The sequence below is a fragment of the Xenopus laevis genome, chromosome 1S (assembly GCF_017654675.1).
Source record: "Xenopus laevis strain J_2021 chromosome 1S, Xenopus_laevis_v10.1, whole genome shotgun sequence".
NCBI classification, from domain to species: domain Eukaryota; kingdom Metazoa; phylum Chordata; class Amphibia; order Anura; family Pipidae; genus Xenopus; species Xenopus laevis.
In genome coordinates, this window is record NC_054372.1 from 102,970,856 (window position 1) to 102,984,286 (window position 13,431).

General features: G+C 37.4%; 1 pseudogene; it reads left to right on the top strand.

Annotated features, from left to right (window-relative positions):
- LOC121399404 overlaps positions 1-4,440 on the top strand; it is a 17,154-nt pseudogene extending 12,714 nt beyond the window's left edge.
- The last annotated feature ends 8,991 nt before the right edge of the window (positions 4,441-13,431 follow it).

Below are 13,431 nucleotides of genomic sequence, written 5' to 3' on the forward strand. Positions count from 1 at the left end.
CTAAAACACAACTAAATAAAAGCACTCAGTTTGCCCAGGAGTAGTAACACCATGGCAACCAATAAGTTGCTGGCTTTTAAACAGGTGGTGCTACCTACTGATTAGTTACAATTAGGTTACTGCATCTGTGAAAACTTAGGGGCATATTTATTAAAAGGGAACTATTGCCGAAAATGAAAATTTAATATAAGCTTCAGCATACTGAAATAATAACCTTTCTAAATATAATCAATTAAAAATTCTGTACTGTTTCTGAAATAATTGAGTTTATCTTCACAAATTCCTCTCTCAGCATCTGTTTCTCCTCATTCTGTCTTCATTCAGCAGTTGGGTGTCAGATGAATGATCCATATATCTTATAGAGGGGCTCCTTTTGCCTAGAAGATGTATTAGAGCTTACTCTATTCAAATCACGAGAAATCCTGTCTTTCTACGTGCAGAATTTGTGCAAAAGGCAGTTATTTTGTTAGAAAGCACACATTCAGGAATCTCTCATTTAATGTCAATAAGAAACCACTTCTATATGAGAAGTGTCATATAGCACATAGAATAACCGTCATTGTTCTGTAATTATGGGGATCAAACCTATTTTTTTAAGTACAGGTCAGTTCAAAATTGTGCAGTCAGGTGTAGGGTTGCCACCTGCCCGGTATTTCACTGGCATAGCCAGTAAAATACCAACCAAGGCCAGGCCAGTATTACAAATTTGCCGGTAAATTTGTAAGTACTTATTATTCCACCCCCAGCTGACCCTAAATCCCTTCTTCAAGCAGGGGCTTATAGCTCATATTCGCAAAGTTCCTGTCGCTAAACTTCCCATTCATCCACTTGTGTTCCGCCCCTTTTGTGTGCTAGGTCGGCCCCCTAAGTCATTGCCCCCACCCCGATAATCACATGCCGGTATTTTTAAGACAGTTGGCACCCTAGTCAGGTGCTATTTATGATATGCTTGCCATACTTGCTAAGATCCACTTGTTTAGTGAGTACTTTTACGTTAGCTTGAGTGGTAGCTACCCAAACCTTGAGCAGAAGCCGATACTCTTCTTTCAACTTGTAAATGGGCCAAAAAGCAGGCAGTTGCTGCAGTCAGCAGAGCATATCAACCCGTGTATAGCAAAGCTTTTCTTTAGGCCTTTCTTGCATTATCAATTAGTTGCATGCACAGAGATGCCAACTTAGATCTTAAATGATCCGGGGCTGCCATGCCCACGCCTGTAACACTTCATGGCTTTAGTACATGACTTTACCTGGCAAACAATTCTGTTTAAAATGACTATCGATCCTCAGAAGCGACTAGGTGGCATTAGAAGTAACCTCGGAGTTCCATGACCTGTATAAAAGCACTCAGCCTTTGGCCTTGTTGCTTTTATATTGTCATTGAATTCCTTGGTGACTTAGAATATCCTTTTTTTTGTACTTTATTCACTATAGAACATCTACTTTATAACTACAGGGCAACATTAGGAAAGGGATGATGTCTCCCAGTTCAAAAAGTAGAATTCTGCTTAATCATTTCTAACCTTTTTTTCAGAAAAAATTAGAGTCTTTGAAGAGCCTGGACCTATTCAACTGTGAAGTAACAAACTTAAATGACTACAGAGAAAGTGTTTTTCAAGCTCCTCCCGCAATTGACTTACCTGGATGGGTATGACAGAGAAGACAAGGAGGCCCCAGACTCTGATGCTGAAGGAGATGGTGTAGATGAGGAGGAAGAAGATGAAGGTAGGCTGTTTTTAGATCCATTTTGGATAAATCAGGTTGTGACTAGGGAAACATAAGCCTTAAATAAAAATGGTCTTATAAGATACAGATACATTTGTCTCTTAATGTTTATAAGTAATTAATATCTGCAATATTTGTCCTATTCTCAGTCAATAGATTTCCTGTTTTTTTGCTACTGGAAATGAGCCATAAATAGCAAAATAACATTAGCTTTTTCCTCAAGAAACCTGCATGATCTTCATAGGAGAGCATTAAGAGTTTGTATTTTTGGTAGACTCTTCCTACAAAATCTATAATTAAAAAAAAACAAAAACATTTTTTGACAATATTACCTGCTGGTAATTTCGGTTGGTCAGGAAAAAGCGTTAACTCCTTGCTTAGTCAATCAAGTTAGAAGAGTGTTTTGATATTTCTCTAGTTGGTATCAAGCAGAGGAGCAACACATGATATTATAAAAGCTAATGCATATTTAATTATACTCTAATTATTTTCTGTATTATTTATTTGTATTTAATTACAACATATTAACACAAATCATAAAAACTACAAAAGCCATCTTATGAAGGGTTCAAGCCCAGTTTTACTCAGTATTTTTCTAGAATCATTTTATTAGTCATGGGATCAACACTGAATGAGAGAAAATTAAATTAAACCATATATGTTTATACATTTGATTTGAGGCATTGAATACATCTAATGCTCAGAGACGTTTTTTCTTGTTGACTTTTTTTCCGCAGGGGGAAGAGGAGGGGGAAGAGGAGGAAGAAGATGAAGAGGAAGAAGATATAGATGAGGAGGAAGATGAGGATGAAGAGGAGATAGATGATGAAGACGATGCCAGTGGCGAGGAACAGGTAAATACATGACTGGTTTGTAGGTGTGCTACCAAACCGTGCTGTATTGTATATACTCCTCAAAGAAATGGTGCACACTGGGATTTGTTGTAGAAAAATTAAAAATTCATAATTTTATTTAACACATTTAAAAGCGGCCGGAAAAAGTGGCCGCTTTTTAATGTATGAAATAAAATGATGAATTTTTTAACTTTCTCTCACGTCTAAGGGGACACAGGGACCGTGGGGTAAAGGGCCCCTCCCATCAGGAGGAAGGACGCTGAGAAAACGTCAGAGCTGTAGCCCCTCCTACTCCTCCTTTATCCCCTGTTCACCTGGAAGGGCGCCAGTTTTTTCAGTGTCCAAATCCCGGTGTGCACCATTTTATTACATGTATATGTACCAATATAGTTACATAGTTAAATTTAGGTTTAAAAAGACCATCAAGTTCAACCCCTCCAAATGAAATCCTGCATCCATACAACACACACACACACACTGACTCCTCTATACACTCACACTTCAAATAAAAGCTCTTTTCTTTCTAGTCTAAAGGGGTGGCCTCTGGTATGGGTGATCCACTTTATGGGTAAAAAGGTCCCCTGCTATTTGTCTACAATGTCCTCTAATGTACTTGTCAAGTGTAATCATGTCTCCTCACAAAAGCCATTTTTTTCCAGAATAAACAACCCCAACCTTGACAGTCTACCCTCATTAATTTAAGTCTTCCATCCCTCTAACCAATTAGTTGCCACTTAGTCTCTGCACTCTCTCCAGCTCATTTATATCCCTCTTAAGGACTGGAGTCCAAAACTGCACTGCATACTCCAGATGAGGCCTCACCAGGGACCTATAAGAGGCATAATTATGTTTTCATCCCTTGAGTTAATGCCCTTTTTTTATGCAAAGACAGAACTTTATTTGCTTTAGTAGCCACAGAATGACACTGCCCAGAATTAGACAACGTGTTATCTACAAAAACCCTGAAGATCCTTCTCATTTAAGGAAACTCACAACACACTGCCATTTATTGTATAACTTGCATTTATATATTATTTTTGCCAAAGTCCATAACCTTGCATTTATCAACATTGAACCTCATTTTCCAGTTTGCTGCCCAGTTTTCCAGTTTAGACAAATCACTCTGCAGAGTGGCAGCATCCTGCATGGAACCTATATTTCTGCACAATTTAGTATCATCTGCAAAAATAGAAACAGTACTTTCAATGACAACCACTCTTTGTAATCTATCTTTTAGCCATTTCTTTATTTCTAATACAGTAAGATTCTTTGATAGGTCACTTACAATATAAATTATATGTTTAAGTATTCATTGTGAAGGGTATAGGTTTCCTTTAAAGGGGTTGTTCACCCTTCCAAAACACCTCTTCAATACAAATTTGTCCAATACAGATTATTGAACTGAAATACTTTTTTTTTTTTTTTTTTTTTTAAAGTTGCTTTTCAATTTTATTTACAGTTTTTTCCAAAATTTAGTTAATTAATTCTGCTCGGCATCAAACTAATGTATCACTTAGAACAATTTACAGAGTCAGCCGACCCCCCCAAGCTGCTTTAGAAATACCTAAGAAGCAAAAAAATGTAACTTTACACTTCAACATTATGGAAACAGTCACAAATAGAAAATAGACTGTAACTGAAAAAAGTCTTTGTTTATGGTGAACAATCTGAAACCAACTCCGCTGGAAAAGTGGGTGAACAAGCTTCAGCTAATCTCTCTTAGCATTAATCAGTATATTGTATTGGTAATGTTCAATGACGATGTCATGTTTTTTTCTGTCACTGTTGTCTGCAGGAAGACTTTGGACATGATGGAGAAGTAGATAAAGAAGATTGATGAGGGATGATGATGAAGAGGATGAAGGTTTGTTAAATGCCTGATTTTAAATCTTGATTTCTGAATTCCTCTTAACTTGCTCATCCTTCCTTACCCACTTCCATGCTATTGCAGTCTTCTGCACTTCACTTCGCCCTTTAGTAAATTTGCCCTATATGTGGTTGTTTAAATTAGTTTTTAGAACTGGCTGGTGCCCCAAGGTCTAAAGTAAAAGAATTTAGAGCTGCTCTTAAATATTTAGTTAATATTCCCTTTTGAACTGGTTCTTCTTGTTTGCTTATCAGAAGAAGACGAATCTGGCAAAGGAGAGAAAAGAAAGAGAGAAGCAAGATGATGAAGAGGGATGACTATAAGACAAAAACAAAAAATTAAAGAAAATGAAATGATAAAGGCCTTTTATGGATTAATATTGGTGTTGATTGAACTGGCCCTACCCTTGGATTAACTGATAAGCAGGTTTCAAAGCCATAGTGATTTATAACAAGCCCCTTGTCCTGAGCACCCAATGAGCCAAAGAGTTGTTTCTCTGTGACATTCCTTCCCCCATAACCCCAACTGGAAGATTACAACTTGATTTTCTAATTAATTCTGAAAAAAAAAGCAAAAAAAGAGAGACAAAACTTCTGACTAAAATCACAAACTTAGTCAAAGCTTTTCCTATTATGTTGGGGTTCCTAAGGGTTTCTGAATTAAAACCCCGAGGTTGTATTTCGGTGAGTCGTGCATTGTCAGTGGCTGCTTGTTAACTAGAAGATGGAGCAACATTTTACTTTCTGTACAAGAAAGAGGGGGGGAAAAATCCTTGTAAATAAATCTTAACATTTTGGGTCTGTTTTTCATGCTTTGCTTTTTTTTCTAACAGTTCAATATTTTTTTTACAGTAGGATGTTTTTTTGCTGCAGATGAAAAAACTATTTTTTAAGAACATGAGTGAAATAAACATGTTACTATTTGGTAATCCTAGTTGTATGTTTACATTTCTGAATTGAATTCCTTTTAATCGTGTGGCCCACTTCATGCTGTTCTGTTCTTTACCAAATTGCTTTTTACTTACAAACATCATAACAGGCTAATTTATGCATGATATTTCATCTTATAATATTCAGCTTGTTTTGTTTTGTCCAAAATAGAACCATATGGTTTTGTTACTTTTAGGGGCAGAATAGTAAAATTTGAATTTGAGTCTCAAAATTCACACATTCAAATTTGAATCCCCCTATTTCGCATGTAAATTTGATTCTGACATTTATCACAGCTTACTATGGAAACAATCCTAAGGGTAGGACTATATGGACGTTTTTCAGCGAGATCTGAAGCTCTTCGACAAAACGCCTATGCAAGTTGCAATGCAACAGAAATAAGGTAAGAGATAAAAAATGTCGGATTGAAGTCGCAGTGTTGATCTGACGCAACACGATCAACGCTTTCGACTTCCATCCGACATTTCTATCTCTTACCTTCTGTCGCATGCGACTTGTCGTAGGCGTTTTGTCGCAGCACGCCAAAACATCCATGTAGTCCTACCCTAAATTTGAATATTCATAACCTAAAACCTGCCGAGTTCAATGTACAAGTCAATGGCAGAGGTCCGTTGAGTCATTTGGAGCTGTTAATAATATCCTTCCTGATATTTGTGGGTTATTTTCGAAGAAAAAAATCCTTTCCTACAAATTGAATAGGATTCCAAAGCGATCCGAATTTTCGGGTCGAATATTAGCCATTCAAATGTTTTCTTAACCTCCCAGTCAAATTGTGAATATATTAGAATCAAAAAAAACACATGAATTCGAAATTCGACCTTTGATAAATGGGCCTCTAAATGCAGTTGGCCAGAAGACCTGCTGTTTGGCTTGGCTTATTGATAAAGGAAATGTTTTGGCTGGGATTGAAGCAAATGTTTTTTTTGTGCTGCCCACCTATGTGAACTGGCAGTCATTTCAGACAGAGTTCGTGGCTATACATAGTAGGAAAACTCCTACTCTATATAAGTATGGTTAGTTTAGGCTTGAAAAAAACCCCCACTTCCATTGAGTTCAAACATTTTGCCTTACATAATTCTTGAAACTGCTAACTCTTCAGAAGGTAAATGACACTCCAGAATCTCTCTAAATTTGCCTCAAGGGGAAAGCATTTTTCTCTCTGTTTTGCTAGAAATTCCTAAATGAGCCTCCTGTATTATCTTGAATCTATCTATTGTATTTATTGGCCAGTACAGCCACTTCAGGGAGAAAAATTGCAAAAGTAACCCCAAGGGGGCAGATTTTATCAAGGGTCGAAGTTAAAAATACTTCGAAATTCGACCATCGAATTAAAAATACTTTCGAATATCGAATTTGAACTTTTTTCATGGAATTTGCTATTCTGCGGTCAATAAAATCGAACGATTTTTCTTCGACTTCAAAAAAACTTAGAAAACTGCTCTAGAAGGTCCCCATAGGCTAACATAGCACTTCGGCAGGTTTAATTTGGCGAAGTATTGAAGTCGAAGTTTTTTTAAAGACAGTACTTCGATTATCGAATGGTCGAATATTCAACTATTTTACTTCGAGTCTAAGTCGTAGTATCCTATTCGATGGTCAAAGTAATCCAAAAATTACTTTGAATTTCGAATTTTTTTACTTAAAAAATTCCCTCGAACTCACTATCGACCCTTGATAAATCTGCCCCTAAAGTGTCCATCAAGGATTTTTACTAACTTAATTAGGGATGCACCGAATCCAGGATTCGGTTCGGGATTTCGGCCTTTTTCAGCAGAATTCGGATTCGGTCCGAACCCTTCTTCCTTGCCGATCTGAATCCGAATCCTAATTCGCATACACAAATTAGGGACAGGGAGGGAAATCGTGTGACTTTTTGTTATAAAACAAGGAAGTAAAAATGTTTTCCCCTTCCTACCCCTAATTTGCATATTCGGGGGTTCGGCAGAATCCAAAATAGTGGGTTCGGTGGCATCCCTAAACTTAATCCTATTTTTGGTATAAGTGGCTTGTATGTTTTTAAAATCATTTTATCATGACCGTACATTTATCAACAATAAATCTCATATATTACAACAACAATTAGGAATATAGTAGTCCTTTAGGCGCTGATCCAAAAACTTTGTTGTTTTTATTATAATAATAATATAAAAAAATATATATAATAAATCTCATTTACCAGTTAGCCACCCAGCATGCCAATTTTGGCCACATCCCTTAAACAGTAATGTTTTCAATTAATTGGCTTGCATAGTTGTGTGTTCCTTGGAAACACGGATACAGACCATAACAAAACTATACTTCTATGGTCCCAGATGCCAAGTTTGCCCTGGACCCACTTTACTCGCCATCCTTTTTTTTATCCTGATTTGCTGTATGCCACAATATCCTGGGCAGACTGTAGGTCTGACTGGACCCAATACAGAAACCTACTCCAAGTACAGAATGTAGCATTGATGACAATTTGACTACAAACGCCGTACAATTAAAAACATGACCATGACCAACAGTTTTGAAATTTTGTTTAGGAAGCAGACTGTATCAAATGTTTTGGCAAACTCCAGGTAGATCACATCTACTGCAACCCAACTGTCCAAATTTGTTTATCTCAGATCATTTGTCTGACATGATCTGTCCTTCATGGAGCATTGTTGAATTCTATTCATAAATCACTTTGCCAGAACATAATCTTCAATGTCATCTAAAATAACCTTACATGGCCTGTAATTGCATAACGGTAATCCTTATTAGATATTTGAATTGCATCATCCAGCATCATATACAAATACAGTATAGTGGCTGGAATCCTTGAATACAATGCAATATGTTTGGCCACACCCTGGTATGTACCTCTGCCTTGAGTACAAATTCAAAAGAAAAGTGGGGTGATTAAAAGGAGGAGGCTGTAAGCAGATAGACTGCTCAAAATGGGTTAACGATTTACCACTGCCACAACATGTTTTGAGCCACAAGGCTCTTTGTCAAGTGTACAAGGGAATACAAAAGCCACAGGAAACGACATAGGTAACTTACCTCCCAACCCAACACACACAACCATATTCCATGAATATGTACTAGAGTCCAATATAGTCGAAGGGTCCATAAGTGAAAAAACCTTTATATAAATCCATACACTGTAAAAATACAAAAAATCCCATTGTGGTGGTAATAAAATTTTTTTGAGCAGTGTACCTGTTTTACATCCTCATCCTTATAATCACCTGTTTTGTGAATAAACTATTATTGAAAATTACCACTTTCGTTGGTGTCTGCTTGGAGGAGGTAAGTTCATTACTACCTCCTCTGAATTACCCATTGGGTTTTTAAGTGCTTTTAGCTATTTTTTATCCTTTTGGCGCCTCTGTTTTGTCTTACTACCATATAGAGTCCACCCGAGTGGAGGGGTATCATCCCCTTTTTCTTCTTCTACAGAGAGCGACGTTTTATTCCTGAGTGGGGTCAGGATAATCTCCCCACCTGCCTATACAGTGGTTGCCTATCGGTAACCTGGTTTGTGAGTATTAACTTGTTTACTCTACCATTACTCCCTGTAAAAACATATTACACTATTGGGGCTCTTGGTGTTCCTTTTTGTATCCTTATAATCACCATGATTATCTTAACTCCAATCCTATGTACTATGCCAAATAAAAGTGTAAGGTAAGTACTATATGCTGTGTGAGCCACTAACTTTGGGCGGCCCCCTTAGGCATTTGCACCTCGGCATTTTTCCTTGGGTGTGCGCTTTCCAAATTGTAGTTTGAGCCACTGACTTGACTGAGCTGTACCATCTGTATTCCTACAGAGTGGGCCCTGTAACACTGACTCCTCTATTGTATACAATGAAGAAAATAACCGATAATCATATTTGCTCAAAGGAACACTTCAGTGTAAAAATAAAAACTGGGTAAATTGGTTGTGTGAAATAAAAAATGTTCTCTAATATAGTTAGTTAGGCAAAAATGTAATATATAAAGGCTGGAGTGAACAGATGTCTAATAAAACAGCCAGAATCCAACTTCCTGCTTTTCAGCTCTGAGTTAGTCAGCGACTTGAAGGGGGGCCACATGGTACATTTCTGTTCAGTGAGTTTGTAATTGATCCTCAGCATTCAGCTCAGATTCAAAAGCAACAGATATGACCCATGTGCCCCCCCTCAAGTCTCTGATTAATTATTAATTAGTTTAAGTCTGCTAAATGTACAGATAATTTATAGTACGTGGCATATTAAAAATAAATCTTACCAAGCTGAAAATATATAATAAATTCTGTCCTTTAGCATCTTTTTTTTTTTTTTTTCTATGTAGGCTCCTGAGGGTCACCCCCTAATAAATAGCTTAAACACCCCAAGACTGCCTTTCCATAATTTGGAGCTTTCTAGATATCAGGTTTCAGGATAAAGTATCCATACCTTTATTAAAAAAATCCATTCTTGATATACCGTAAGTATATAGATGAGTAGACACATGAGCACAACAAGGAATAAGGAGTCTGCCTGTGTGTTCAATATCTATAAGCAAGAATTTTAATTTGATTTGTTAAGCAAATTTTTTGTAGTAGTTTGGGGAGGGTTTGCTAAATATATTTCATTTTCATAATATTATACAGAATTTATAACTGCTGCAGCGTTCTTTTGCCTAGCAAAGCATTATTATCTCAGGTCAGTGCAGAACAGCTGATATGGCATAAAAGAGAGCAAAATGCTGTATATGACCTGCCAACTTGCACCCCTACCAAACCAATATGGGGAGGCCCATTTATCAAAGGTCAAATTTCAATTCATGTGAATTTTTTTTTACTCTAATAAATTCGATATTCTCACACTTCGACTGGGAGGTTATTTAGAAAAAAATTGGAATGTCTAATATTCGATCGAACAGCTCCAACCCAAAAATGATAATCGTATTCGAATCATACGAAACAAGCTTTTCTGCAAAAAAAAATCGAATGTCAGGAAGGCTATTAAAGGGCATGTAAAGGCAAAAAATAAAATCCCTACTTTCTTTAATGAAAAAGAAACCTATCTCCAATATACTTTAATAAAAAATGTGTACCATTTTATAAAAAAAAAACCTGACTGTATGCAGGAAATTCTCCCTTCATTTACTGCTGTGGAAAGGAATTGTCAGACGGTCCCTAACTGCTGAGCAGGGAAACAATCATACTTGAACAGGGAGCCCCCCTTACTTACCAGCCATGCAGAATTCAAGCAGCTTTGTTTATGACGATCCCTAAGCAGCCAAGACCACACTAAGCATGTGCAGGTCAGGGTCAGGCAAGGATGTTCAACAAAGTTACAAGATGACAGCCCCCTGTGGCAACTTTGAAAGCATAAATTATTTGTTTGATTAGGCTTGTGGTGCAGTAAGTTCATGTTTATATTTAGTAACAAAATACAGCATTTCTAGCCTTATTCTATTTTAGACTTTACATGCCCTTCACCAAATGGCTCAACGGACCTCTGCCATTGGCTTGTACATAAATTCGGACAAAAGAAGGCAGCAATTAAAAAAACTATTTAAAAAAAAATGAAGACCTATTGAAAAATTGGCAGAAATAGGGTAATATACTAAAAGTTAAGTTAAGGTAAAATACCCATTTAAAATATCAGAATTTATATGCTGGGGCTCTGGACTATTCCTTATGAGATTAGGCCAATTGCCTGGCGGCCAAAGCCTGGACATACTATAGGTAGGGAGGGATTAGTTATAGTTCAGTCCTGCCTCTTCTTATGCATTCCTGCACAGCCATATAAAACTTAGAAGATACACGGTGCTCCCCTGTTGCATTAATGATTTATCATTTATTAATCTTACACTCCTAATTTATTTTAATGAATGGCATGTTAAGTTTTATAGTCAACCAGTTATCTACGTTTCTGGTAAGCGATCCGAATCCACCTGGGATTACTGTGAGTGGGTGGTGGTGGAACTAACGCTTTGTGGTCACTTTCTTGATGTGATAGTTTCCTTTGGTGTAAATGTTTTTCTGCTACCAGCCCAAGGTGTCTCATTTGCTAACATTTTCATGTCTCTTTTTTCACTAATCAAATTTTTCTCTAAAAATTAAGTGTTATTTACATTCTACTCTAGAGAATTCAAACTAAGAAAAACCACAAGAATTCTAAGTATGAAAGGACGTTTGGCAAGTAAAAGAAACAAGGTCTATATAAATCAGTAAGATATTACGCTATGCCAATTGGACTTTTTTCCATACAGTTTCTAGAGGTTTTTATGACTCTAGGTAACTGGTACTGACCTCGTCTTTTTTGTAATGACAAAGAAGAAAAGAGAGATGCAAATTTCATCATTTAATTTTGTCCTATCTGAATTTCGAAAAGTTCCAAAATTACGCCAAATACCAAATCCCAAATCCAAACAAGGCATCAGTAGTATCCAATTTGTGTGGAATCTGAAATACTGCAAACTAAGCCAAACACGCAGGGTGACCACACCCGACCCTCCCCACACCTGGAGCGAGAGATCTCGCGTCACCGCTTCTATGATAGACTGCTGCCCCCCTCCCACTTGCGCACGAAGACTCACGCAACCAAGCATTCTGTAATGTTATCAACAGATTATCGCCAAAGCTGCATAATCTTCGAATTACGCAATTCAAGTTTTGCCTCCACTGGTTTGTTAAATCCGTCACAGTAAAATACTACAGGCACGGGAAGATTCTCCGGGCACATGTGTCTTCCCAATTCGTCGGGGTCGTTGTATAGTAGGAGATGGGACTCGAGATCCAGCTCAGGGGTCGGGATTCGGGCCGGAATCCCCCAAATCCTTTGGGGTTGAAAGATTTTCGTCCCAAATACTGATACACGAAATCCAAATTTGCATTGCAATTATGAAGGGAAGTGAGAAACTTTTTTTACATTCCTTGTACATGTGACGAAAGAAGTCCCGTGCATTTCCCTCCCCACCCCTAAATTTGTGCGCATCGTACAAATTCGGAATTTGGTTTGGCCTGGCGAGGAATTTCGGCGGATATCCGAATCCTGCTGAAGAGGCTAAGAATCTGGTAGGGTCAGGCATCCCTGGACTTTGTATGTGAAATGCGATTATACAAAATTCATTTCTTTTCAAAATATGTGTTTATATTTAATAATCTTCTTCACAGTTAATACCAGGTGACCATCCACACAACCGTACAAACAGAAAACCAGTAAAAGCAGAACGAAAAAATTCAAGAGTGGACGTAAACAAAAAAAAATTTTTAAAAACATTTTACGCACTAAAGCTTTTACAGAAGTATTGTTCAAAAATTGTCAAGTGCCGATGGACTTTTCTTTGGGTTTGCGAAGTTACTTAATAAACCGGGGTTAACAAAGCCATGGTCTTCAGCTGTGCTTATTGGTCGATATCCCAGCTCAAGAGCTGCTGCCTGCTGGGGAGTTGTACGTTCTCTGTCCGAAGCCTTGCTGAAGGAGATGGTAACTGACAGCAGCTGAAGGGAAACATGTGTTCAGATATACTGCCGTGAAACAATGACGAGTTGTTCTCGGTCAGAATTTAGCGTAAGCATAGTTAAATTGCTGTAGTCGTTGTTCTGTTACAGTCGTTTAAAAAGGCATACCTTTAAGATAAATACCAGTTTAAAGATAAAAAGATGAATCTTAAAAAATACACTAGGTTTCATGCAGAACAAATAATTAAATATTATAAAGTGAAAACTGTATGTGAGCAAAGAGTCATGCATCATTGAAGAAACAATCATTTCAGTGGTATACTTCTTCACTCGCGTGGCTGGCTCCAGCCTGTGTAATGAAACTGCAACACCAGTCATATGGTGCACTGAGCGTGAGATCAGTGTGAGAACACTGAGCAGCACATTCATTGCAATAAGCCATTGAACTACCGAAGCGGTCAGTTGGAACCCTTATTAAGTCCACTTTGGAAGTTAAATTGTTTGGGCCTCTCTCTCGTCTAAACAAGGATATATATATGTATAATATATACAATAATCACTATACAAGAGGATTACTCAGACATATTCCAAAACATTCAAGAAACAAGGCTATAGCAGTATATTGAAATAG